Source organism: Coffea arabica, chromosome 1c (genome assembly GCF_036785885.1).
Source record: "Coffea arabica cultivar ET-39 chromosome 1c, Coffea Arabica ET-39 HiFi, whole genome shotgun sequence".
Taxonomy (NCBI): Eukaryota; Viridiplantae; Streptophyta; class Magnoliopsida; order Gentianales; family Rubiaceae; genus Coffea; species Coffea arabica.
In genome coordinates, this window is record NC_092310.1 from 13,389,798 (window position 1) to 13,416,252 (window position 26,455).

The following is a 26,455-nucleotide window of genomic DNA, read 5'->3' on the forward strand; positions in this document are numbered from 1 at the left end:
GATGTTTTATAGCTTCCTGTAAAATTTCAACTCAATCCGAGCACTATAGCATATGAAAAGACAAAAATACCCTTAACTGCCATAGGTAGAACTCTGTGGACAGTTTTGACATTTCATCATTCTGACTGTATTTTTTCACTCTGATCCTTATTAAATTAGTATTTGGCAAAAACACTAAAGTTGTAGTGCTATGTTTTAGCTTTCCAACGCACCTAAAAACGCTTTAATCAGACTTTTGTAGCCTGAGTTATTGTCATTTGAACACAGTGCTGTTAACCAGCCTGATGGTGAAATTCTGGTTCTGTAATTTGTAAATTTGACCTAGAGACACTATGAACTGGGTTAAGTTGTCTTCACCAAAGTTGTAGCCCTTTGGTTTAGCTTCGAAACGGTATAAATTTTACCCCAATCCGATAAGCATAATTTTGGTTGTGACCGATACGCTAAGAGACATCGAACCTGTCTTTTTGTTCTATGTCTTAAACCTTATTTCCGGTCACTTTTCTAACTTGGTCTGTATTGTATGATATTGAGTCTATTGAACGGATATTGTAATGAGATTATCTGTATGTAACTTTGGGACTGATTGAGGAAAAGAATAAAACCATAAATGGCTGAAAAATAGGTAAATATAAAGGGCGTGCTGCCCAAATTTGCACTTGAGTACTAGGTAAGGATTTGAGGATGAATACCATTTGAACCATCTAAAATATTTGCATATTCTTTTATCGAGGTATATAAGTTAGAATTCGGCTGAAACTTGTACCCTTAGAAAAATGAAATTTACGACTAATAGAAATACGTTTTCTCCATTTCTTCGACTCAAATGGTATTTCAAAGTATAATTACTTCAAAGTTTCAAAGTTTTATGAGTGAGCATGAATTTTTTAGAATTTGATAAGTATCTTGAATACTACTTAAACGAGTTGCATTTACTTGATTTTCTTGAAACGAAACTCCTACGTTTCGAACTGTAGAGAGTTTTACACTCGCAAATGATATTTTATCGCAGATTTGAATGCCAACCAAGGAGTTGGACCTGAACGTGACTTTTGAGAGGCACTAGACCTTTGGTGAGTGCTTTCAAATACCTGATTGAACTGGACCCTTGTTTTCAATACTTGACCAATGTGATTTAATGATATGTAATTTGTTTGATCGGGCAAGAGTGTACTTTATCGCACTTGCCCTAATATGATATATACTTGTTTATTATTGCAATGGATATTTGTGTATAAGGTGCGCACTTCCTGGAATTCCAGAAACTCTGTAGCGAGTTACTCGAGTCGAGCCGACAAGGGTTTGGACGATTGGATAACGAACCCTGGGTCTTTTGTTTTGTCGAGTGGAGTGATATCTTCTCGACTAATTGGTATACTCAAATATTACCACCAGGGTTTATTGAGGATTTTGGGCCCAGTATGGGATTTGGATGGTGGACGGAGTGTAGTTTAAGTGGTGCTCTACTGGATTGGTTACTTACTTGAAAGTTGACGGAGTGTCAACTATTACTTGATCAAATTCTGATGATGCAATGGGAATTTGGCTCCTGAGAGCCATCCGTATCCTTATACTTTGGAATGATTAGTACTTATCGTGTTATTGTTTCGTTTTAAAAGAAAAACTTTACACTCGCTCATTTTGAGATTTGCTACTTGAAGTGTTATTGCTCACTTTTATGAACTTTTCATGCTCATTACTTTGCTACAATGAAATTTGTACTTATAAACAATGGTCGATTTGCTATTTGGAACCTCACTGGGCTTTTAGCTCATTCCACGCCATTTGTTTTCCTTGCAGGAGGTAAGAGCGAGGTGTGAGACCGGTACAGACTAGCGTAGTCTAGTTTTTGAATTTTATAATTGTACTCGCACGAGTCGCTCAATTAGGGTTGAATGTATTTAGAATTCCAATCTTTTGATGTGTTTGGAATTGTATGGATGGTTGAGATAGAAATAAATGTATTTGTATGTTCCAAACTTAGGAATTGTTATTTCGTTTATTATTGAGGTTGCACCCTATTTTGTTTGATGTGAGTGAATGAGTTCTGGCGAGAATTGGGCAAGCGACCTGCCGATCCCTGGGGTATGCCCTAGGAGGAGACGGGGCCGTTGCATCTTTAAAGGAAGCAATCAAGTGAATTGAGAGGTGATTGGCAAGAACATTAGAGTGTTTTAAACACTTGAGCAATACACGAGTGATGAGCACATACACGTGAGATTATGTGTTGTGAGGAATCTCTTTTTCTTTACTAACCATTTTTGGCAGGTCACGTAATCATGCCTAGTTGAGTTGCATCTTGCTCATACAATCAAGAATTCTTGGAGAATGAGCCTCTCAAGAGGAGGGGTCCCAAGCGAACTACTTCCAAATACTCTAGCTCCATGCAATCCAGTTCACAACATAAGTTTCATTCCCTCCGCGAGGAGATGCAACGTTACCGTGCCTTGCGTGTACATGAACGATATAAACGTACTTGTGATGAGTATGAGAAGGAGCAAACAAGCTTGTGTGAAGCATCTAAGTCGAGGTCATCCTCAAGCAAACAATATTTATCGAAGGAATGTCAAGACAATCGAACCATGAAGCCTAAGAGTTTGTGGATTGAGTCAAAACCTCATGAGCCAAAGGATGATTTCCGAAGTTGGGCTAAAAACTGGGCTGATTCTTTGAAGGAGGAAATTAGCCAAGTGTTGAATTCATATGTTGAACAACTTAATAAAGTGTCAACCGGTGGTAATAAAGGAAAAATTCATTTCAGTCCCTCGTTGATTGAGGAGCCACATAGGAATGCATTACAACCGAGCCGTGAACATGAGCTAGACAAAGCAAATCAAAACTCAAGTGCAAAAGTTGAAAGTGAGAACGTCTTGTTTTCTAACCGACTCACATGTGTTTTGTTTAGTATCTCTTTTTTTGTACAGATTAACAAAGTCAAGTAGAGTTGGTCATGGCATGTTCCATTTCGAAACCACTTGGACACTTTATGAGTTTCCATGGAGTTTGTCTTCTAGGAACTAAATCTTTTTGGTATCAATTCATGGAATAATGTCAATTCCAACCTATCCGCACCATTGGAGAATTAATTCGAGCTCATCTTAAAAGGGGAATTCCATATTCTACTTCTTATTCTTTACTTATGGTCCATTCATCATTTTTGCCTTGTTTTGAGCATGCCACTAGTCCTAATTCTTGTTGTTCTTATGCAGATTTTGATGAGAAATGTAAAGGACTAGCATGGGAACCTCAAGTTAAATCAATTGGTAGAAGGAATACTGAAGTACCAAAGGGAGTTTTCACATTTAAATTTTGTTCTACATCTTCTTACCATTTAGTTAATGATGTCCCATTGCTTCTTTATCCAATTTCTAGTTCAAAACAAGCTGAAACTTATTTTGTTTTTGTAGGTAGCAAAGCTGTCCGAAATTTTTCAGCTTTGACTAAAGAGTTGCAACTTGATTTTATGCTTGTTCTAGTTACATGTTGTGATCTTTCATGCATATTCACACATCCAAAATCTGGTCACCATGAGCTCCTTTTATCAACTCCAACTTGTGCAGATTCATGTGATTCCTATGGAGTGAGTTTCACTTCATTACTGCCACTTATGTTGGGTGATGCACACAAGTCTGTTAACCAAGATCCGAATGTTGTTCTTACCTCGCTGGTTCATGTATCTACGGATGTGCAACACGATTGGTTCATTGTTCTATCTCCCGATGGGCAAGTTGTGCTAAATCAACAACAACTAGGGTCGAATTATACCTCCTCGCACAACCAGATTTGGGATTCTTCTAGCTTCAATGAGCATCATTATGAAGATCCTTATCTTGTACACGTGAATGGTAAACTGTTGCATATTTTTATACCTATGACCACTAACTTTGTGATATATTGTGTAGGTGACAATATGACAATCCATACCCGAAGGCTGATTAAAGAGCTTTGAATTGCTACCTGAAATTTTCACAAGCCTTACACAAGTTCTTTCCTACCTTGACGCATGTCCTTGTTAAGAGTCTCATGAAACTGACCAAACGGCATTTAACTTGGCTCGTGACCCTTCATTTATTTCCAACGTGGTTGTCCTCTAAGCGCACCGTCGATTTATGGACAAATCGCTTTCAAGAAGTAGGGAATGATATGATCCGGATCCCCCACTCTAATCCATGAAGATTTCACATGCTCAAGTTATTCAAATTTCAAGTTGTGTCGTTTATTTGGTGTTGTTAAGCAAGGGTTTTAATGTTAATTACCTTGCTAATTTAGTTGTTTATTTGCTTTAATTAATTCAGCTAGATTGTGTCTCAAGATGGGCCGATTTCTTGTTATTAATTTTAGGAAAATAAGTGATTCCAAATCACATTAGGATTTCTTGACAATTCCAAAACATATTAGATTTTGAGTCTATGTAAGGCTATAAATAACCTAGTCTTCTCTAATATTTTCAGTTAATCAGATTTTACAATAACAATAGTGAGTTAATCACTTTCTCTTGTCCAAGAAAGTTTTCTTTGAATACTTGAGAGTTATCTTAAGTTATTCGATCGAACTTATTGTTGGCCTAATCAATAACATCTCTCTGATCTCGACTCGAAGGGACTAACCGTCCAACCCGTGGCACCCAGGAGTGCAGTCCCTCATGCTGGTTGAACGTGGTACGGTGCTTTGCACTGTCATTGTAGTTAAGGAAGTAAAGTTGCGCCTTCGCTAATAACTATAATTTTTGGTGCAATGGTAAGCGCTTGATCCTGACAAGTGGTATTAGAGCGAGGTCGCGGGTTCGAGTCTCCCTGGCTGTTGCAGAGGGAGGAATTGTTGGCCTAATCAGCAACATCCCTCAGATCCCAACTCGAAGGGACTAACCTCCCAACTCGTGGCACCCAGGAGTGCAGCCCCTCATGCTGGCCGAGCGTGCTACGGTGATTTGCGCTGCTATTGTGGTTGAGAAAATAAAGTTGCGTCTTCGCTAATAGTTATAGCTTTTGGTGCAATGGTAAACACTTGATCCTGACACTTATCAATCAAGTACCTCCTTGATTGTGACGTTCTTCTACCTACAATTTGGTTCATTAATTTGATTAGTTACACGTTGAAATCGTATCAATATTTTTCGTAACTCGTTGGATTATTAGGTCAAATTTTCGCTACCAAACCTCGGTGATAGTCGTCTAGATCGTGCACGTGAGTCACGGAGTGCATCTCACATCAGTACTGAAGTTGAATCTGCTTATGCCTCCTGCCCCACAAGAGGAAGAACATACACATCAAAATGAGCCTTGAATTAAGCCCATTCCTCCCACTGTTGAAGTTGATGCTTCAAGCTCCCAGCCTGCTCCTCATGATCTCCCATCTTCAGAAAAAGGCAAACTCCAGCTAATGAAGGAAATGAAGCAAATGATGAAGATGATGAAGAAACTAAAAATAAATTGGACCCCTCTCAATTTTGTCTTGCAAGAAGAAGGCCCGAATCATCTAAGATCACACTTTAGGCACTCTAGGGGCATTTGCACTTCATATTAGAATGCATTTTTCATGATCTTTTGTAATTTTTCTTGATGTTTCTAATGCTCTGTACTAATGGATCTTTCTGATTTTTTTAACATGAATGTTAGTTGATATAACTGTTAGTTGAATGACTAATGCATTTTGGTTGACATTGATGGATTTTGGTGTTATTTTTCTATTTTTTGACTGATGATGATTGCTGGATTTTGTTGTTACTAATGAATTTTCTCCTCTTATTTTTTCTGGCAATTACTCTCTAATCTTATGATGACAAAAAGGGGGAGAATAATGGATGCTATATGTAAGGGGGAGCTTTTGCTCAATTCTTTTTTTTTCATCCATTGTTTTGTCATCATCAAAAAGGGGGGGAGAATGATGATCTTGATTCTTGTCTTTTGATATTTACAAAATAATTAGATAATACTAATATTTTTTCAATAAGAAATCCTTTCATCTCTGAAGCAATTGAAAGAAGATAAAGGAAGGAGAAAGCTATTGGACGCTCTCAAAGACAATACTGGACGTTCGATAAACAGAGCAGATCATATCGAACGCAGAACATCTTCACCGGACGTTCAAAAGAATTGAAATAATCTTTTAAACTCTCTGTCTGCCTTCGGACGTACGAAGAACTCCATCACCGGACGTCTGAAAGAATTGAGATGATCCTTCAAACTCTCTGCCTGCTTTCAGACGCAAGCATCGGAAGTACCGGACGTCCGAAAGAATTGAAAAAATATTTTTCAAACTCTCTGTCCACTTTCGGACGCAAGCATCGGAAGTACCGGACGTCCGATACTTCCAACGCTAGTTGACTCTTCAGCTACCTTCTATCCATTGGAAGCATTAATGAACACTTTCTTGATATCATATAAATAGTGCATGATCAGAAACTTAAAAAGAACTTTTTACACACTGAGAATACAAGATATTAAGAGTAGTTTTAGTGTGAAAATACTCTGCAACGAACATTTGTACTCTTTGTAGTGTAAGATTCGTGTAACTTTTTTATTTGTGAGAAAATATTTCAATAGTGTAGTTTTGTGAGGGTTATCTTGAGAGATTGTAAAACTTCCTAATTTGACCGAATGTAGCTTGGGGTAAGGAGGAAGTGAGCCTTTCTTTGTACACAAGATTAGTCGTATTTCATCAATTTGAAGAAGCTTGTTTTGTGAATTGATCTTCGAGCTCAAGAGGAGCATGGTAGTCAATTGGTTTGCAATTCTTTTCTTTTTTATTTATCATCTTGTGAACCTTAATTGCTTATCTCATCTACTCTCAAGTGATATTGCTCCTTTATTGATTGATACATTGTGTGATTACTTAGAAAAGAGAATAAATTTCATATTAAGCAAAAAGTGCCCTTTAACTTGATTAGCTTTTTAATCAACTTAATCCATCCATCTCTTAGATTGTCTTCGGGCCTAACACTCTTTAATTTTGTGGTGAAAGTCTTGGATTTCTATACCTATAGTTTTGGACCATAGGTATGTTATTTTCATGTATAATACATCAACTACATACATAATAAGAAAACTTTAAAAGCTCCCACTAAATCATATATTAGTACAAGGCCCACCCACACTTTTGATAAAATCAAACTTTTTTAATATCTCATAAAAATTGATGATACAGCTCTTAGTAACTTACTTTATTAGCACACAAGATGTAGAAACCTTTAAATTATGCAAATATACAACCATTTATTATTTCCAATTACGGAAAGCGGTTTTAACATCTATCTATCATGCTATAATTCACAACTAAAACAAGTAAGCAAATCTAAATGAATTTAAACTTATTGATTAGTTAGTAGGTTTCTTAAAAGATAATTGCTTATCTTTAATGGTAAACTCTCTACCAATCAGACTTTATAGGAAACAACTTTACCTTCCATAGTGGTTTTTATTCTAAAGATTCTCTCACACCTAATAGACTTTTATACCCTTAGGTGGATTGACTAAGGTTAATTCCTTTTGCCAAATATGGAATCCATTTTAGTTGCAATACTATTCATAAGTCATTATGGACTCCGTGATCAAATATCATGAATCTCCAGAAAAAAATTTATATCTCTAAAAGGTTATACCCTTCTAGACTTGTGAAACCCTTATTCTATGAACTTTCGTTACGCTTCATCATCATGAAATACAAGCTTCAATTCCATATAATTGGTCAACTTTCTTTTATGGTACTTGAAACTTTTTAAATTTTATGTTCTATCTTATTCCCACTACAGTATCTAGAACAAACTATTTATTTAGACTATAATAGTTTTAGAGAGACATTTTTACTCTTAGAAATGATAAAAATAGTATTTCTTGGAGAGCATGAGGAAACTCTAACTTTTGAGTTAAAAGAAATCAACCAATGAAGCAGAGAGAGTCGGTTTGCTCTTTTTCTATTTGGCCGATTATTCTTTTCCTTTTATTTCTCAAAACTCTCCACAAAATGTCTTAATCGAATTTTAGCTCCAACTTATCTAGTCATACCAACTTTATAAGTAGGGCAACCCAAACTTTTGCAAAGATTTGAATTTTTTAACACTTCATATCTTATATGGTAATATTTGTATATATATATATATATTTGAATTTTCGAACACTTCAATAAGATTTAGTGTATTGGAGGCAATTTATGTAGGATAAATCCCAAAACTATTTTGGTAAGCTTGCATAGTACATCTTATCTCATAAGATATAGTTCCTTATCTAGTTTACTCAATATCAATTTAGATATTTAGGAGGAATTATTTTACCTAAAAATCTCATTCTCCTTTAGATAATTTTAAAATCCTTGGACTAAATATTCTTCACCTTGATCAAATCATAATGTTCCAATACTTCTCATTGAATCAAGTATTCATCACCTTGATCATGTCTAGGTATTCTAATATTTCACCAATATATCTCTCTACTTTACACTTAAACTCCTTAACATCTCAAAACTTTGGATTTGTACTTCATAAAGTATATATATCCATTTTTGAGTAGTTATTAGTAAAAATAGTAAAATATGAGAAATAATCAACTCTAGCTTAAATTGTTGATATTCACATACATCACAATGTATGAGTCTTAACAATTCTTTAAACCATTTCATATAAAAAGGCCGACTTAGTCTTTTATTAGTCAATCAGATTCACATGTCTCAAATGATTTATAATCAATTGTATCAAATCATCATATCATTTAAACATATGTTTCTTATTCATAAGACTAAATTCATAAATGCCAAAGATGGCTTCAAGTTATCTAACATTATATTGAGAAATGGACTTTCTTTTATTTTAGAAAATAATAACATTTATTTAGTTCTAAAATAAATCCACTAAATTAAGAAGATAATTTGTTCTACATCTTAATGATGTAGTTTTATTACATACATAAAAGTAGATACTTCTCATCCTCGTCTTCAATTTACTTTTTTAAAATCCTATTATACCAAATATCCGTTATCTTATACCCAAGAGAACTTAACTTGAAAGTAAATATACTAATTAATTTCAATTATAAACTTAACCTAAACTAAAACATCCACAAAGTTGCAGTTTATTCAACTTAAGATCATGCAACGAAAATTTGTACCATAAGACTTGTTCTTCAAAACCTTTTAACTTATTAGATCTTGATAATTGATTTACCTTGTCAACTATTGATAAATGATATCCTTTTAGTCAACACTTGAATTATAGCCCATGATAAAACTTGATTGAGTTAATTTTTCAATATAACTGATCACTCTCCAATAAATCAATATTTGTTTAGAGAAATTTTTGTCATCTAGCAATGGAATTATTGTTCAAAGATTTCATATATCTTAAATCTTGATTATCCATCATTCAACTCTTGAGATACCCAAACATGATGAAAGAAGCGTTTGTAACATACGAAATTTCGAAAGCAACCATGATGCACTATCATCATTTCTTGTATCCTTATTATAAGCATTAATTCCATTTCATTTTCTATGATTGGAAGTATTAAAATTTTAAAAGATAGCCAAATTTACTTGAGAAATTTTCTCAATTTTTTTTGCCAAATTAAGAAATTGAAAATATTAAGTATATCGAAAATAATGTACAATTACTCATAATTTCTACAACAAGGAGTAAGGACTAAACGAGAATTTCTATTTATGTAAAAATAAAGCCAAGTGAAATTGATGTAAAAATTAAGTTTGGTTTTGCTCCCACTATATTATTCAAATTTATAACTCTCTTGTATAGATTTGAGAATTCAAAATTTCTCGTAGGCTAGCACCCCATTTAGTTATTTTGATCTTGAGTATGCTTAACAAACCAATCTCAATTAGGTAGTTATTTGTTATTAATTACAACTCTTGTAACTTCTACATAGCCGAGTTATCAACTTTTAATAATTCACATCATATGACATTGAGTGTACTCAATAAGTTACAAATTTTAGTATAATTATTCATACTCCAAATATTTAAAAATAGCCACAACTTCTCAAATATTTGATGTACAAAACATTTCATCACATTCAATTTGGTGATAGGTATTAAGGGCTTTTTGTCAACATATGAATTTGTTGACATTTTTATTGGATTTCTTTATAATATCATGTACTTAAAAGTAACGGCAACATCTTAAGTTCATTGTTATAAAGGAATTGTAATTTCCTTGTCACATGCTAAGTAATTAAAAAAAGAAAAATTGCATCTATAATTGAAAAATATAATAAACTTTCAATTAATTCATTAACACAATCAACTGGACCCACTAGGATATAATTTATTCTTGTGAGATTAATTGAAATAAGATGCTAAACTAGACATAAATTTGAGAAAATTTTCTGTGCCCTCAAGAAATATTTCTTCAATTTATTGTTCACATTACTAGTCTTATTATAATGGAAGGTAAATTCCATACTTGTTTAGCTACCTTTACCAATAGGATGGTCTCTATTTACTATTTTGAATTAACATTAGGTTAATTAAAATTAAGGCTTAAAACTTCAAAGCCTTCATATGTCATAATTCTTGGTTTTTCAATTATATATTTAAATGGTTATATATTTCTTATTAGCTTGATTCTTGGACACATTTTCTTGTTTGCTTGGGTACATGTATTAAATTAGCATTTTATGAGAATGAATTATCCACTCTCATATAATTGGGTTTGCACTCACTAAAATGATGGTTGAATGAGTGCTAGGAGCAACTTATATTTTACGCATTAAATCTCATATTTATATGATGGTAGAGTTCAAACCCTGAATGTCAATCCTATATGAAAGTGGCTAAGAATTATTGTGAGGCTTGACAGGCACCTTAGGAGGCCTTCCTATGCAACTCTCAAATATTGAAGAATTATTGCAAGTTTTGACAAGCACCTTAGGAGGTGTTCTCATGCAACTCTTGAATATTGAAGAATTATTGCAAGTTTTGACAAGTATCTTGTGAGTGAGGCAGTGAAATAGCAGGTTTTACTTAAGGGATAGTTGAATGAGGAGCTCATGAAAGTGGGACTAGCAAATAACTTGAAGCCATTCACTTTATTTTTTGAGCACTAACCTATAACTAAATAATTTTGACATTTAAGTTGTTAAAATATAAACATTAGATATGTGACGACCCCACCTCACCCTAGAACATACTCTAAGGTATAGCGGACCGCCTGCCCTGCTCGCGCCAAGACTTACTAATATTTCCAAATCAATACAACTAAAATTATTCAATGTAACATTTACATGCTACAAATCGTCTAAATATACAAACCAAAAGTACAAAGCCCAAAAGAAAAGAATCTAAAAGTATTGATACAGTTGATACGATGCTTCTGCCAGATTTCAAGCGTAGCACTTAGTCCAATTTAGTATTTCATTTGCAGCTAGTCCAACAGCAGCATTTCCAAGTCTGTTCACACTCCATCAACGTTTGAAATGTAGTAACAATGTCCGTAGATCACTACTTTATACCAATTTCCATCCACCAATCACTCCTTTATCGAGCCCGAAATCCAAAGATAGTAGTAGAAGTAATACTCAAATATACCAGTTCCAGAGGACGCATCCAGTGGAATAAACAATAAACAGTCCCCATAGTTCGTCAACCTCCTCGACCAAATCCTTGCTGGCTCGATTTGAAGGTCCTCTTGTGTGCTTGGGCAATTAATAATGAACTATCGTTTAGAAACCCCATTCATCACTAAAGATTGTACACATGTACAATCTAGAAATATCACGAAAAGGAGTCTTAAATGTTCTTGCGAATCGAGGCTCACAAGTGGAGTTTGAAAACACAAGGAAATCGGATCTTTCATCCTTAAAATCATTGGATGGGAGCAAGTAGGTATGAAACCATGTAAATAATTTTTCAATCGAACGATTAAAGTCAAACTGGAACGGTACACGTCACAATCCGGCCAAGAATTGGCCGGATTCGAGGTAGTGAGGAATCCAAAATTTTTTAAAATTTCATCACTAATCCAACCAACTATCCTGCCAAGAATGGGCTGGATATACGGCCGGATTCTTTGATAATATTCCCGTGCGAATTCTTTTCAAAATGGTCAAGAATATCGAAATTAAGGGCATTTTTTGAAAAATCATAACTCATTCTCTACCAGTCCAAAATTGGAAAATTTGGTACCGTTGGAAACTTCTTCCAAAGTACTAAAAGTTCTTAGAAGACACCTTTCCATGATTCCTAACGGAAGGTATTCAAAATTTGTCTCAAAATTTCTGTTTTGGGCTTGAGAGACAGTTCTGGGGTTGGTTTTCGGCAAAGTTTGGAAATTCGGAAAATTCACACAATACAAATCAGCCTCTGAAATTTGGAACTCAAATAGAGTTGCAAACAAAGTTTAAGACACAACAAGCGTAACAGGAATTAGAGTTTTGAGCACCAATATATAGTAGCTCAAAGTTGCTGAAAAATCAAAACTGTTATGCAATTTCCTGGTTCAAATTACAAACTTTGGGACCTTGGTTAAGAATCGAAACGGACTCGGAATGGCATTAAATTTGGCAGTATTACACTACCATATAAGGGTTATTCCTCTGTCAAATTTCATGAAAAAATACGCATAGGAATTTGGTTAACAAAGTCACGAAAGTTTCTAAATTTCCAAGGCAAAGCTACCTTGTACTACCATTTCCCTTCTCTAAATCATTTGGTTAATGAAATCTTTTCAAACATGGTTCATTTGTGTAGACAATGTCTAACTAATATCCCAGATACATTTTGTAGGTGCTAACACCAAGAATTTCAAATAACAAGTCCCAAACAAGACTAAGGCATTCAACTTAGCCAAAAGGAGATGTTTCATCACTGAGTCAGTTTCGAATTTTAGCCACAACTCACTTAATTCAACTTAGAATTGAGCATGGTTGGTGGCGTTGGAAAATATATTCATAAGGATACAATTTCTCAGAAGAAACTGTTTTGAAAATCTATCGACAACTAGCTCATATTTGAGCATCAAATTGCAGCTCATGACACAGACTCCAGTGAACCAGTGAAACAGGACAGTCATGTTTATACGAGTGGTACGGCTTACTCAGGTGGAATCAGGACTTGCATTTTATACCATTGGAAAACTAGGGATGTCTAGTTTCCAGTGCCACAAACAGCACTCGATTTCAACGTCGGAGGAAAATTTATAGCTGTTTGAAAAAGGGTTAAATACCAAAAACTCCCCTGTGGTTTGCCTAATGTTCACTTCACCTCCCTATGGTTTGGAAACCTACAATTTGACTCCCTGTCGTTTCAACTAAAGTGTATTTAACGGAATTTCTGTTAGATTTTCACTTTAGGTGAAACGACAGGGAGTTAAATTGTATATTTTTAAACCATAGGGAGGTAAAGTGTACATTTGACAAACCACAGGGGGGTTTTTGGTACTTAACGAAAAACCCTTATAGAAGGGCAATTTTGACATTTTCCTTTCAGACGTTAGTTTAGATGTTTTCCGTTAGAATTTTACTTTAGTTGAAACGACAGGGAGTCAAATTGTAGGTTTCCAAACCATAGGGAGGTAAAGTGAACATTAGGCAAACCACAGGGGGGTTTTTGGTATTTAACCCTTTGAAAAACACTGCCAGGGTAATACGGGACAAAATTCCAGTTATGATGAACTTCCGAAATCACAACATTTGGCCAACCAAATCACAAAATTTTTTGATGAAACTTTCTACACAACCCATACAACATGTATACATCATAAACAAGTCAATAGAACTTCAAAAAAATGCTCCAAAGGTCATGGCATTCACAAGGGCAGAATTGTCCCTTTTTGCTCAACTTCTTCCTTTTGAGTTTTCATCCATAATATCCCTCATTTCTAGTATATTAAGCACTAATCCAACATTAATAACATTAAAACTCATCAAATCAGTCCATCAACCCATAGCGGGAGTTTATAGAGCCCACTCACCAATTTCCAACATAAATAAAGCTACCCATAAGCAACTACGAACTCATTAGTGCTATATTACTCCCATAAACTAAGAATTTCAAGGTTGATCATTGATTACCTTAGTTGATGACTTAAGCAGCAATTTCGGTCCTTTTAGAGCTCACAAAAACCATAGAATTGAAGTCCTTTTTCTAGCTTGAGGTGACCTCCAAGTGCTTAGCAAAGTGTGGTTAAAGTTTGAGATAATTTGGGGAAGGATTTAAAGCAAGAGTTGATGAAGGAAAATAAAGAACTTTGGTTGTTCTTCTTGCTTGGATGGCCGACTGGAATGAGAGAAGAGAAAGTGAGAGTTTGATAAAAATGAAGCTTCCAAGAGAAGCTAAAATGTGTGGCTTCAATTGGTTCAAAAGTCGACCCTCTCCCTGCGCGCGGGCGCGCGCACGTTTCGTGCTCGATTCCTCTCGAATTTGTTTCACTAGAGTGCTAAACCTCTAATGCACTTGTATACGTACTATTATTACTCAATCTTATTAGTCTAAAAATAATGGTCTAAAGTCCCTTAATTAATCGCATGCGTAAACACGCGTAATACCGATTTAAGCGCAATAAAGTGAAATCTCCAAGAATTTCTTATAACGATAGTATAACTAACTATCACTTGAGTACTTAAACATAAAGATACCTATTTCAAGGTTAACGTACGAGTCTCCAATTTTTCCAAGCTTATTGTACTCTCAAATCGGCTATAGTCTCCAAACGCATATTCACTATCTTCACTAAACGAGCTCTCGAAAATTAAATCTTTGAATCAAGTCATTTTAAAAATGTATGTGAGCCATAATTCTATGTAATCGAGTATAAAAGGGTTGAGATAAAATATTCAGAGTAAATGGCCAAATAAATATTTAAATGAGCTAGTAATAAGAGTTTAAAAATAGGAAATTTTGCGAGTCCTCACATGAGTCGAGTATTAATTCCTCAATTAACCTTTCTTAATCTACTATTGATCATTCTTAATTCTCCAATATTAGTACACTCCCGATTCAAGTATAGTCTTGAAAAACGTGTACTCGTTGTTCCGAACTAAACGAATTTTCAAAAAGTGAATTTTTCCAACAAAACGTTTTAAAATATAAAAGAGGTGTCATTCCATATAAATGGATTTTAAATGGTCGAAATAAATGATTTGGGGAAAATGAGTAAATAAATATTTAAGTAAACTAGTAATATCCGATAAAATAAGAATTTTTTTTTTTGGTCCTCACACAATCAACTAGGCACATTGAGTATCATTCAAGTAAAGTTAGGTCGAGTACGATAAAGTACATACCTGCCCATTGCAATAACAAGTCAAGATATCTAGCAATTTCAGACAATAAGTCACATTTTGATCAACAAGTCACATGAAGCATCCATCAAATAAGTCAATGGTTCTAACATGCAGTTGGAACACTCACCAGTTGATTTCAATCTTTCCACTTCAAACCTCGATTCTTTCTCTTGGTCATTCTTGAGTCTTGTGGTCATATCACACATCAAGATTCTAGCCACTTAAAGCCAATATAAATGAGTAAGGTTCATTTAGCAAACACAGCAATTTGCAGGTTTAATCCCAGTACAACTTCCAAAAGGGCAAAATTTTCTTGTTCAAATCAAAGGGACAAACCACGTGCATGCTAAAACAATGTTTCAAGGATCATATGGAGCACAAAGACATCGATTATAGTCAAGACGCGTGGAGAAAACGAGACAAGACTCCCGAGGTGCATAGTTTGAAAATTTTGACTATAAACCGGTTTGGAGAAAACTCATTTCCTTTTGTTTAATGTTAGTCCCACAGACAACCAAGAGGGGGGGTGAATTGGTTTGATTAAAATCTTAACCAAGTTTATGCACTTTTTCTTTAATGAAAATTTACCTTCCTTTTTAGTAATGATCAACCAAGTAGATTAGAAGACAATAGCAATATTGATCAGAGAAGCAAGTATAGATAAGCAATGAGGATTTTATTAAACAGAAATGTAAAATAGAGAAACAAACCAAGTGTCTACCAAGCTTTACCCAAACTTGAAGACCAAACACTAGGAAGAGCAACTTCTCTTTGATGAACGAAGATCAACTAGATGTACAATGGAGGGAGCACTTCCTCCTTGCCCTAAGCCTCACTTAGTCAAGCTAGGAAGTTTTACAATCACTCAGAAAACCCTCAACAAAGCTACACTAAAGATCCTTTCAACCACAAAAGAAATGCTCAACAGAAATTCACACCACTTTAAAACAAATCTGCTTTGGAGACTATTTTCTAGCTAAAATATCTCACTAGATCTTGTAAACAAAGTGTGCAAAAGTCTCTACTTCGTTTAGACCAGTTTGATTTTAAAGGGATCCAGAAATGGGCTTCATCAATGCTTCCAACGGATAGAAGGCAGCTGAAGAGTCAACTAGCCGTTGGGGCTGTCGGACGTCCGACGATCGAATCATCGTCCGAACCAATCGTCCGATGATAGCCAAGTTGAGGTTCGGACGTCCGATAAGTTCTTTGTCGTCCGACAGCACAACGTCCGACCTTGGGTCGAGAGCTAGCAAGTTATTTTGGAATTTTTCGGACGTCCGATGCGGTTGATTAGCGTCCGATGGCAAGCGTCCGATCCTTCCGGACGTCCGATGCTTCCATGTGAGCGTCCGACGGTGCTTCCTTCCTGATGTTCTTTATCTTTTCGGACGTCCGACAGTTTCCTTTCGGCCGTCCGACCTGATTGTCCTGTTTTTGCTTCTCATTTTGGTTGTTTTACATTTCATGACATATTTGAACCTGATTCTTGGATAGACAAAAAACACTTGTATTTGAAGAAGGTTAGACAAATATTTCAAAGTACCAAGAATGACAAACTAGACATACTTAAAAGACAATATCTTTGATCGAAAACAAAACAATGACTAAATTCATTCATATTATTCCAATCTTGTTTGCCACATCCAAAGCAACGTAGTCAGGAGATAAACGAACATATGCTTTCTTTGTTCCAACAGACCTGATCAAAGTGTTCACTTTCTTGGTCTGTATAAACAAACTTTTGTGATCATCAAAACCAAGAATAACATTCTCCCCCTTTTTGATGATGACAAAACAAAAGTTTGAAATGAATTTTGATTGATTGCTGATTGCAATGAAAGCTCCCCCTTTCTAAATAGACTAGAACTCCCCCTTTCTTAGTGAATCATAAAAAATGTGAAAACCTCCCCCTCACTAGGCTGCCCAACCGAGTTCCAAAACATGACAATTAAGCAACTCACAACCAACATATTACCAATTCAATCCATCATCAAAATCCAAATTTAATTAAACCATCAATCAATTCATCATATCCAACATTATCAATCATCAATCAGATCTCTCCCCCTTTTTGTCATCACAAAAGAGCAAACCAAAAACATCCATCTTATACACAAATACATCTTATCCAAAATGTAAACCAAAAACAATTCATTCCATTCACATAAACAGAATAAACAAACATCACCAGTACTTAAACATCACCAATAACTTCCATCAAGATACTTAGAAACATCACAGAACTTAAACATAAACAAGAATATCCATTATATTACACCACAGTACTTAGATCATCCATCAAAACACACCAAAAGAAACTTAGAATATCCATAACATAACATATTCTAAAAGAGACAAACAAAATGCAAATGTCCAAAATGATGATCTACGTGGATCCAGGTGTCCTCCGAGAAAGCTGATATTGGTCGAGATCCTCCTCTTCAGTGTCTTCATCATCTTCAGCAGCTTCTACAATTGGTGCCTTGCCTTTGTCTGATGTGGAAGGGCCATGAGGAGTCACAGGAGTTGCTGGATTCGGATCTGGAACTGATGAACCTGGATCAGTGGTTCGAGGTTCTTTGTCATGTGAGACTTCCTCAACCACAGGTGGAGGAAAAAGAAGATTCTTTTTGTCAAGAAAGGCAGTTTGCTGCTCAGAAGACATGGTGAGCATTAGGCCATGTTCTAGAAGAAGAACATGCTGTTTGAGTTCATGAAAAAGCTCAATTACTTCATTACTGGAAGAGGAAGATGGTCTAGTGGCAGATTTCCTAGGGTGAATGGGAGTGAGTAAAATGGGTGAAGGATCATGTACAGTCTTGGACCTTTGTTCACTAGATGATGCCCCCTTATATGCCCACAGATTATCTTTAAAAATAAGATTTTTTCTTTCAAAATATGCTCTGGTAAAGGCATAAGAAGATGCTTCTTTTGGACACACACCTAGAATTGGAACTTTGTAAAAGTCAAAAATCTTTTGAAAAAACTTTCCATAGGAAAGTTTTCTTCGAGAGTCAGTAGCATAGCGAAGTAAAAACTTGCACATGACAAAACCAAAATCAATCCGAATTTTTTCTCGAAAACAATAAAAGAGATACAACTCCATTTTGTTTGCATCAGTTCTGTGCCCATCAGTGGGCACAAGCAGGTTTGAAATGATAGAAAAAGCAATTAAATTCACAGGAGCCAGATCATTCAATTTAGCATCAGCAGGTGAGGAAAAACTTCTTTTGAAATAGGTTAACATTTTTGTCCCATCAAAATGATTTGCAGCAGTAGGAAGCTCTTCATAAGAAAAGAAATTAGCAACCTTATCTTTGCATGAACGTTCAATGGTAGTCTTTAGAATGGAATTTACAGTATCAGAATCAAAGATTAGGTCTACCCCATTTACCCTAGACATGATCTCAGTTTGGTCAGTTCCTTTCCTAAGGTTGGCAAAAAATTGATGCAGCATATCAGGGTAGTAGACATTTGGCATGGAAATGAGATGTGACCATTTCTGGAAAGCAAATAGATTCAGAATGGATTCTAAACCTATGGAGTGAAATTCAGAGGGGTTTACAGTTCTTTGAGGGATGACACCCTTCTGTGATATCCAGGCGTATTTGTCTTTTGCAGCATCATCAAAGAATGGAGGGAGAGGGACTGATTTTGGAGGCGGTTGAGAGGAGGTCCCCTGTCCAGATTCAGGCTGAGATGTGGGTTGTGGAGTAGGCCGTGACATTTGACCCTTGATAGCTCCCCTTTTGAAGCGTTTGGATGTTCGTTTGACAGTAGGAAGATCCTCATCCTCATCCCTGAGTGGATGCTTGCGTCCGGCAGTAACTTTTCCTCCCCTTAGATTCACCATTGTTCTAAATGTGTGGAATGGAGGATGCAAATGATGCACACAGCAGTAGGGAAGTGAATCGCACAGAAATTTTGGGACAAAAACACCTTGAACGAGATTTGACAGAGCGGTTATGCAAGAGTAGGGTTGTGAGGAAAATTTGGGGATTTGCGAAATGTTACTCAGTTTGGTGAAATGATCAGGAGAAATGAAACGCAAACGATGGGGAAATGTTTTGGTTGAGTCAATTTGGGAATGGTAGCTACAGAATGGTACGAATTTGAGAGTGAGGGAAGAGAGAGTTTTCGTCCGAGAGGAAATAGGATATGAAGAGACTGAAGCAAATAAGGAAGAAAGTTGATTTAAAAAATGAGCCGTTGCACTGTCGGACGGCCGACCGAAGTTGTGCGTCCGACAGCTGCGTCCGAACAGGCGCAATCTGGAAAATGACTGAAGAACATCATCGGACATCCGTTCATCTTCTTTCGGACGTCCGAAGACCCAAAGAAAATTAAGATGATTTTTCGATTATTCCTAATTTTGATCTTAGATGAATGAACTGTTCTAATGGCAAAGCTTTCGTAAAAATATCAGCAAATTGATCTTTAGAACAAACATAATTTACACAAATTTCACCTTTTTGAACAAGATCACGAATAAAGTGATGCTTTATATCTATGTGTTTTGTCCTAGAATGATGAATAGGATTTTTGGTCAAATTGATAGCACTAGTATTATCACAGAATACAGGCATGCAGTCATACAACAATCCAAAATCATTCAAAGTGTGCTTCATCCATAGAAGTTGAGCACAACATGCACTAGCGGCAATATATTCCGCCTCGGTGGTAGATAAAGAGATTGCACATTGTTTCTTACTAAACCAAGAGACTAAACAATTTCCAAGAAAATGACAAGTTCCACTCGTACTCTTTCTATCCACATGACAACCTCCAAAATCAGCATCCGAATAACCATATAGAGCAAACTCATTAGATCTAGCATACCAAAGACCATAGTCTAATGTACCTTTCAAATACCTAAAAATTCTTTTTACAGCATTCAAATGTGATTCTTTTGGACAAGATTGAAATCTAGCACACAAGCAAACAGCAAACATAATATCAGGTCTACTTGCGGTTAAATAAAGTAGGCTTCCGATCATACCTCTATAATGCTTTTCATCCACATGATTACCTTCTTCATCTTTGTCAAGCTTTGTAGAAGTGCACATTGGAGTTCCAACTTGTTTTGAGTCCTCCATGCCAAACCTTTTTAGCAATTCCTTGGTATATTTTGCTTGATTTATAAAAATTCCCTCAAGAGCTTGATGTATTTGAAGTCCAAGGAAGAAATTTAATTCTCCCATCATACTCATTTCAAATTCATTTTGCATAGTGGTGGAAAACTCCTTACATAGATACTCATTAGTAGCACCGAAAATAATATCATCAACATATATTTGCACAATAAGAAGGTCTTTCAACACATGCTTAGTAAAAAGTGTGGTGTCCACAACACCCCTTTTGAAACCTTTTTCAATCAAGAACCCACTTAATCTTTCATACCAAGCTCTTGGAGCCTGTTTTAAACCATATAAAGCTTTAGAAAGTTTAAACACATGACTTGGAAATTTTGTATTTTCAAAACCGGGGGGTTGATCCACATACACTTCTTGATCAATAAAACCATTTAAAAAGGCACTTTTAACATCCATTTGAAACAATTTGAAACCTTTGAAGCAAGCAAAAGCAAGAAGCATTCTAATAGATTCTAATCTTGCTACGGGAGCAAATGTTTCATCAAAATCAATTCCTTCTTCTTGTGCATATCCTTTAGCAACTAATCTGGCTTTATTTCTTACAACAACACCTTTATCATCCAACTTATTTCTAAAAATCCACTTTGTGCCAATGATAGGCTGATTTTGAGGTCTATCAACAAGTGTCCAAACTTCATTTCTCTCAAATTGATTAAGTTCCTCTTGCATAGCCAAAATCCAGTTTTCATCCTTTAAAGCATCATTGATATTTTTAGGTTCAAAAAGAGAAACTAAAGCAAAATTATCAATCAATTTTCTAGATGAGGAACGAGTGTTTACCTTCTCGGATGGATCACCAATTATAAGTTCTTTTGGATGATTTTGGCTGAATTTCCAAGCCTTGGGAAGATCTTTGAGTGGATCATCATTTTTGTCTTCATCTTCCACTTCTTGATCATTATGAACTTCATTTTCCATTTCAGTTGCTGCTGGTTTAGAACTTCCTTCATTCCCAATTGATAGCTTTTCCATTCCTTCTCGAACACCTACATCATCATCCTCACACAAACTTTTGGAATTATCATCATTGGCTTCATCAAATGTTATATGTATAGCTTCTTCAATCACAAGAGTCCTTCTATTAAAAACTCTATATCCTCTTTTATTTTCACAATATCCCAAAAATATTTCTTCATCAGATTTTTTATCAAACTTGCCAAGATGTTCCTTTAGATTCAAAATAAAGCATTTACAACCAAATACTTTGAAATAACCAACCGTAGGTTTCTTATCAAAAATCAGTTCATAAGGAGTTTTCTTCAAAATAGGTCTCAAGAGAATTCTATTCATCACATAACATGCAGTGTTTACCGCTTCAGCCCAAAGGTATTTAGGCAATCTACATTCATTCAACATAGTTCTAGCAGCCTCTTGGAGAGTCCTGTTTTTCCTTTCTACAACACCATTTTGCTGTGGAGTCCTTGCAATAGAAAACTCATGAGTTATACCATTATAATCACAAAATTCTGGAAAACCACAAAATTTGAATTCGGTTCCATTATCACTTCTAATTCTAACAATTTTTAAACCAAGCAGATTTTGCACTTTAGCAAACAATGAAGTAAAATTCTTGAAGGCATCATCTTTATGAGCAAGAAATATCACCCAAGTGTATCTAGAATAATCATCCACAATCACAAAACAGTATTTCTTACCACCCAAGCTAGAGATTTGAGTAGGGCCAAATAAGTCAAGATGCAAGAGTTCTAAGGGTTTTGAAGTAGATACACACTTCTTTGTTTTAAAAGAAACTTTTGTTTGCTTACCAAATTGACATGCATCACATATTTTATCCTTTTCAAAACTGATTTTTGGCAAGCCTCTAACTAGTTCCTTTTTCGAAATTTCCTTTAGTAAGTCCATGTTAAAATGACAAAGTCTTCTATGCCACAACCAAGGATCTTCATTTGAAGCTTTAAGACATTTTAAGCTAGAAGAATCAACTTTATCAAGAATCACAATATATATGTCATTAAACCTCTTTCCTTTGAACACAACATTATATTTGGAATCAAGTACAATGCATTCAAGCTTTTTAAACAACACATACAAGTCTTTATCACACAATTGACTAACACTAAGCAAGTTATAACCTAAGTTATCAACCAAGAGCACATTATGAACAAAAGTTTCACCATCCTTACCAACATCACCTATTCCAATTGTCTTAGCTTTCACATCATCACCAAATGTTACCTTTCCACTTGATTTTGATTTCAGCTTTATGAACAAGGAAGGATCACCGGTCATGTGCCTTGAGCAACCGCTATCAATGAACCATTTGGACTTGTTTGAGCATTTTTCCTGAAAAGAAAGGGTTTTTGGTACCCTTTTTAATTTTTGGGTCCATAATAGTTAGCATTGTATCTAACTAACCACATGCACTTCATCCCTTTGTTCAGATTTCTTTTCACATAGCAATTACCTTTCAAATGCCCTCTTTGACAACAAAAACCACACAAAATGGAAGAGTCCTTAACATGTACTGGTTTGATATATCTCAATCCACCTCTTCTATATGTTGTGAACCCATGTGCAATTTTGTTGTGTGCAAATGTTCTTTGAAAAGTAGTAGGATGGGTAAATAACATGTTCCTTTTGCTAAACTCCTGCTTTCTTGCTTTCAGAGTCTCATCCAAGTTGTCCATCCTTTTTTTCAAATCACCCTGTCTTTCCTTCAGCATTTCACAAATATTTGTCTTTCTATCAAGCTCATCTTGAACATTACATCCGGCTCTTACAAGACTTTCATTGTCGGTCTTTAGTTGTTTATTTTGTTGAAAAAGACTTGCATTTTCTTGAATGAGAAAAGCCATTTTCTGTTTTAACTGCTTGTTTTTATCATAAGATTCCTTCAAGGCATTATGCAGCTTTTCAACAAAAGATTCAAGATCATCATCTTCATCATTATCACTTTCAGATTGAGAGTGTGTGGAAGTTACCTCATTATTTCCAATAGCCATGAAGGCCATTTGAGCAGATTCTTCTTCTTCTTCAACTTCTCCTTCGGAGTTGCATTCATTCCAAGTAATCTGAAAATTGTTGAATCTTGGCTTTCGATCAGCTTTTCCATCTTTCATCTTCTTCATGGGGCATTCGTTTGCATAATGTCCAATCTGTCCACATTCGAAGCATTTGTCCAACTGTTTCTTGTTGAAATCTTGTTTACCTTTATACTTTGTGATAGATGGCTGATTCTGGAATTGATTGCTAGGTCCTCCCCTTCTAAACTTTCTTTTATTCAAGATTCTCTTGAAGCCTCTGGTGATGAGAGCAAGATCATTATCATCACCATCTGAGTCTTCATCATCCAAGTGAGCTGTATCATCTTCACCTTGAGTAGTCTTTAGAGCAATGTTTCTCTTTGCTCTAGCATCCTCTTCCTCCTGCACTTTAGATTTCAGTTTCAACTCATAAGAGGTTAATGAGTTAATGATAGATTCAATAGGCACAGAACTTAAATCCTTAGCCTCTTCTATTGCAGTCACTTTATTTTCCCATTCTTTGCCCAAAGCATTGAGAATTTTCCTGTTCTTCTCTCCCAAGGTGTACTCTTTGCCCAACGCCTCGAGATCTTTGATCAAGTCAGTGAACCTGCAATACATTTTGTCAATATCCTCAAGAGGTTCAATTTTAAATGATTCATATTTTGTGACCAAGATGGCTTTTTTCTGTTCTTTCACATTGTCACCACCCTCATGGATTTCTCTTAGTTTATCCCACATTTCTTTAGCCGATTTGCAGCCTTTTACTCTGATTGATTCATTTGAATCTAGGGCACTATAAATAACATTCATGGCCTTGGCATTCAATGTGAGGTTAGTTCTATCTTGAGCATTCATTTCAGCTCTCATTTTTGGCCGAAGCAACCCTGTATCTGCATCAAGAAAGTTAGCTTCATGCGGTCCTTCACTCACAATAAACCATAGTTCAATATCAATAGATTGTAAAAAGATAATCATCCGTTCTTTCCAGCTAACATAGTTAGAGCCACTGAACATGGGAGGCCTAGTAACAGATTGCCCCTCAACAAACATAGCATGACTGGTTGTCATCTTTACTCCAAGCCGTTAGAGCTTAATCTCAAGGAGACCAAGCTCTGATACCAATTGTTAGTCCCACAGACAACCAAGAGGGGGGGTGAATTGGTTTGATTAAAATCTTAACCAAGTTTATGCACTTTTTCTTTAATGAAAATTTACCTTCCTTTTTAGTAATGATCAACCAAGTAGATTAGAAGACAATAGCAATATTGATCAGAGAAGCAAGTATAGATAAGCAATGAAGATTTTATTAAACAGAAATGTAAAATAGAGAAACAAACCAAGTGTCTACCAAGCTTTACCCAAACTTGAAGACCAAACACTAGGAAGAGCAACTTCTCTTTGATGAACGAAGATCAACTAGATGTACAATGGAGGGAGCACTTCCTCCTTGCCCTAAGCCTCACTTAGTCAAGCTAGGAAGTTTTACAATCACTCAGAAAACCCTCAACAAAGCTACACTAAAGATCCTTTCAACCACAAAAGAAATGCTCAACAGAAATTCACACCACTTTAAAACAAATCTGCTTTGGAGACTATTTTCTAGCTAAAATATCTCACTAGATCTTGTAAACAAAGTGTGCAAAAGTCTCTACTTCGTTTAGACCAGTTTGATTTTAAAGGGATCCAGAAATGGGCTTCATCAATGCTTCCAACGGATAGAAGGCAGCTGAAGAGTCAACTAGCCGTTGGGGCTGTCGGACGTCCGACGATCGAATCATCGTCCGAACCAATCGTCCGATGATAGCCAAGTTGAGGTTCGGAAGTCCGATAAGTTCTTTGTCGTCCGACAGCACAGCGTCCGACCTTGGGCCGAGAGCTAGCAAGTTATCTTGGAATTTTTCGGACGTCCGATGCGGTTGATTAGCGTCCGATGGCAAGCGTCCGATCCTTCCGGACGTCCGATGCTTCCATGTGAGCGTCCGACGGTGCTTCCTTCCTGATGTTCTTTATCTTTTCGGACGTCCGACAGTTTCCTTTCTGCCGTCCGACCTGATTGTCCTGTTTTTGCTTCTCATTTTGGTTGTTTTACATTTCATGACATATTTGAACCTAATTCTTGGATAGACAAAAAACACTTGTATTTGAAGAAGGTTAGACAAATATTTCAAAGTACCAAGAATGACAAACTAGACATACTTAAAAGACAATATCTTTGATCGAAAACAAAACAATGACTAAATTCATTCATATTATTCCAATCTTGTTTGCCACATCCAAAGCAACGTAGTCAGGAGATAAACGAACATATGCTTTCTTTGTTCCAACAGACCTGATCAAAGTGTTCACTTTCTTGGTCTGTATAAACAAACTTTTGTGATCATCAAAACCAAGAATAACACGGAAGTTGAGTAAGAAAAAAGAATTTGAAAAGAAAAATTACTTTGGGCTGCTTTGCTTGCTTCTTGGATGTACATTTTGTTGATTATGTTGAACAAGAGTTCAACTGCAGTTTAAAGAGGAAATGAAGCATATAAGGTACAAGCAATTCATTGCTTGCACCGTTACCAGCATGATATTGAAGAATGAAGAAATTAACATTTTCCGTATTTAATCAAGGTTTATATTTAGAGTTTTGGTGACAGATGTGTTTGGGTCAATCCCATTTCAACATTTTGATAAAGAGATCAGTCCTCGTTTCAAGGGCGGCAATCGTTGGAATCATTCGCAGCCGAATAATGCAGGTAAGTATTTGGTGTCTACTTCTTTGTCTCAAGTTTTTCCAAAACTCAGACAAAGAGGGGCAAACTGTAGACACCAAAATTTTAGTGTAATTTGCATTTACTATTTTGTCTTAATTTTTATTTGTCGTGTTAGTTTTATTCACTTTTTAGTTTTTAGTTTTTTATTTTATTATTTTTATTTTTAAGTTTTAACATAGAATTTCTTGAAAAGAAAAGAAAAGCATTCAAAAAATATGCTTTAGTTGTTTTTTATTTAAATTCAATGTTTTCTTGAAAAAAAAAAAAGAGGACAATGTGTCGTGCATGCAGCAGCGGCAAAAGAGGAAGTCATTTTTACGGGGAGATTGCTG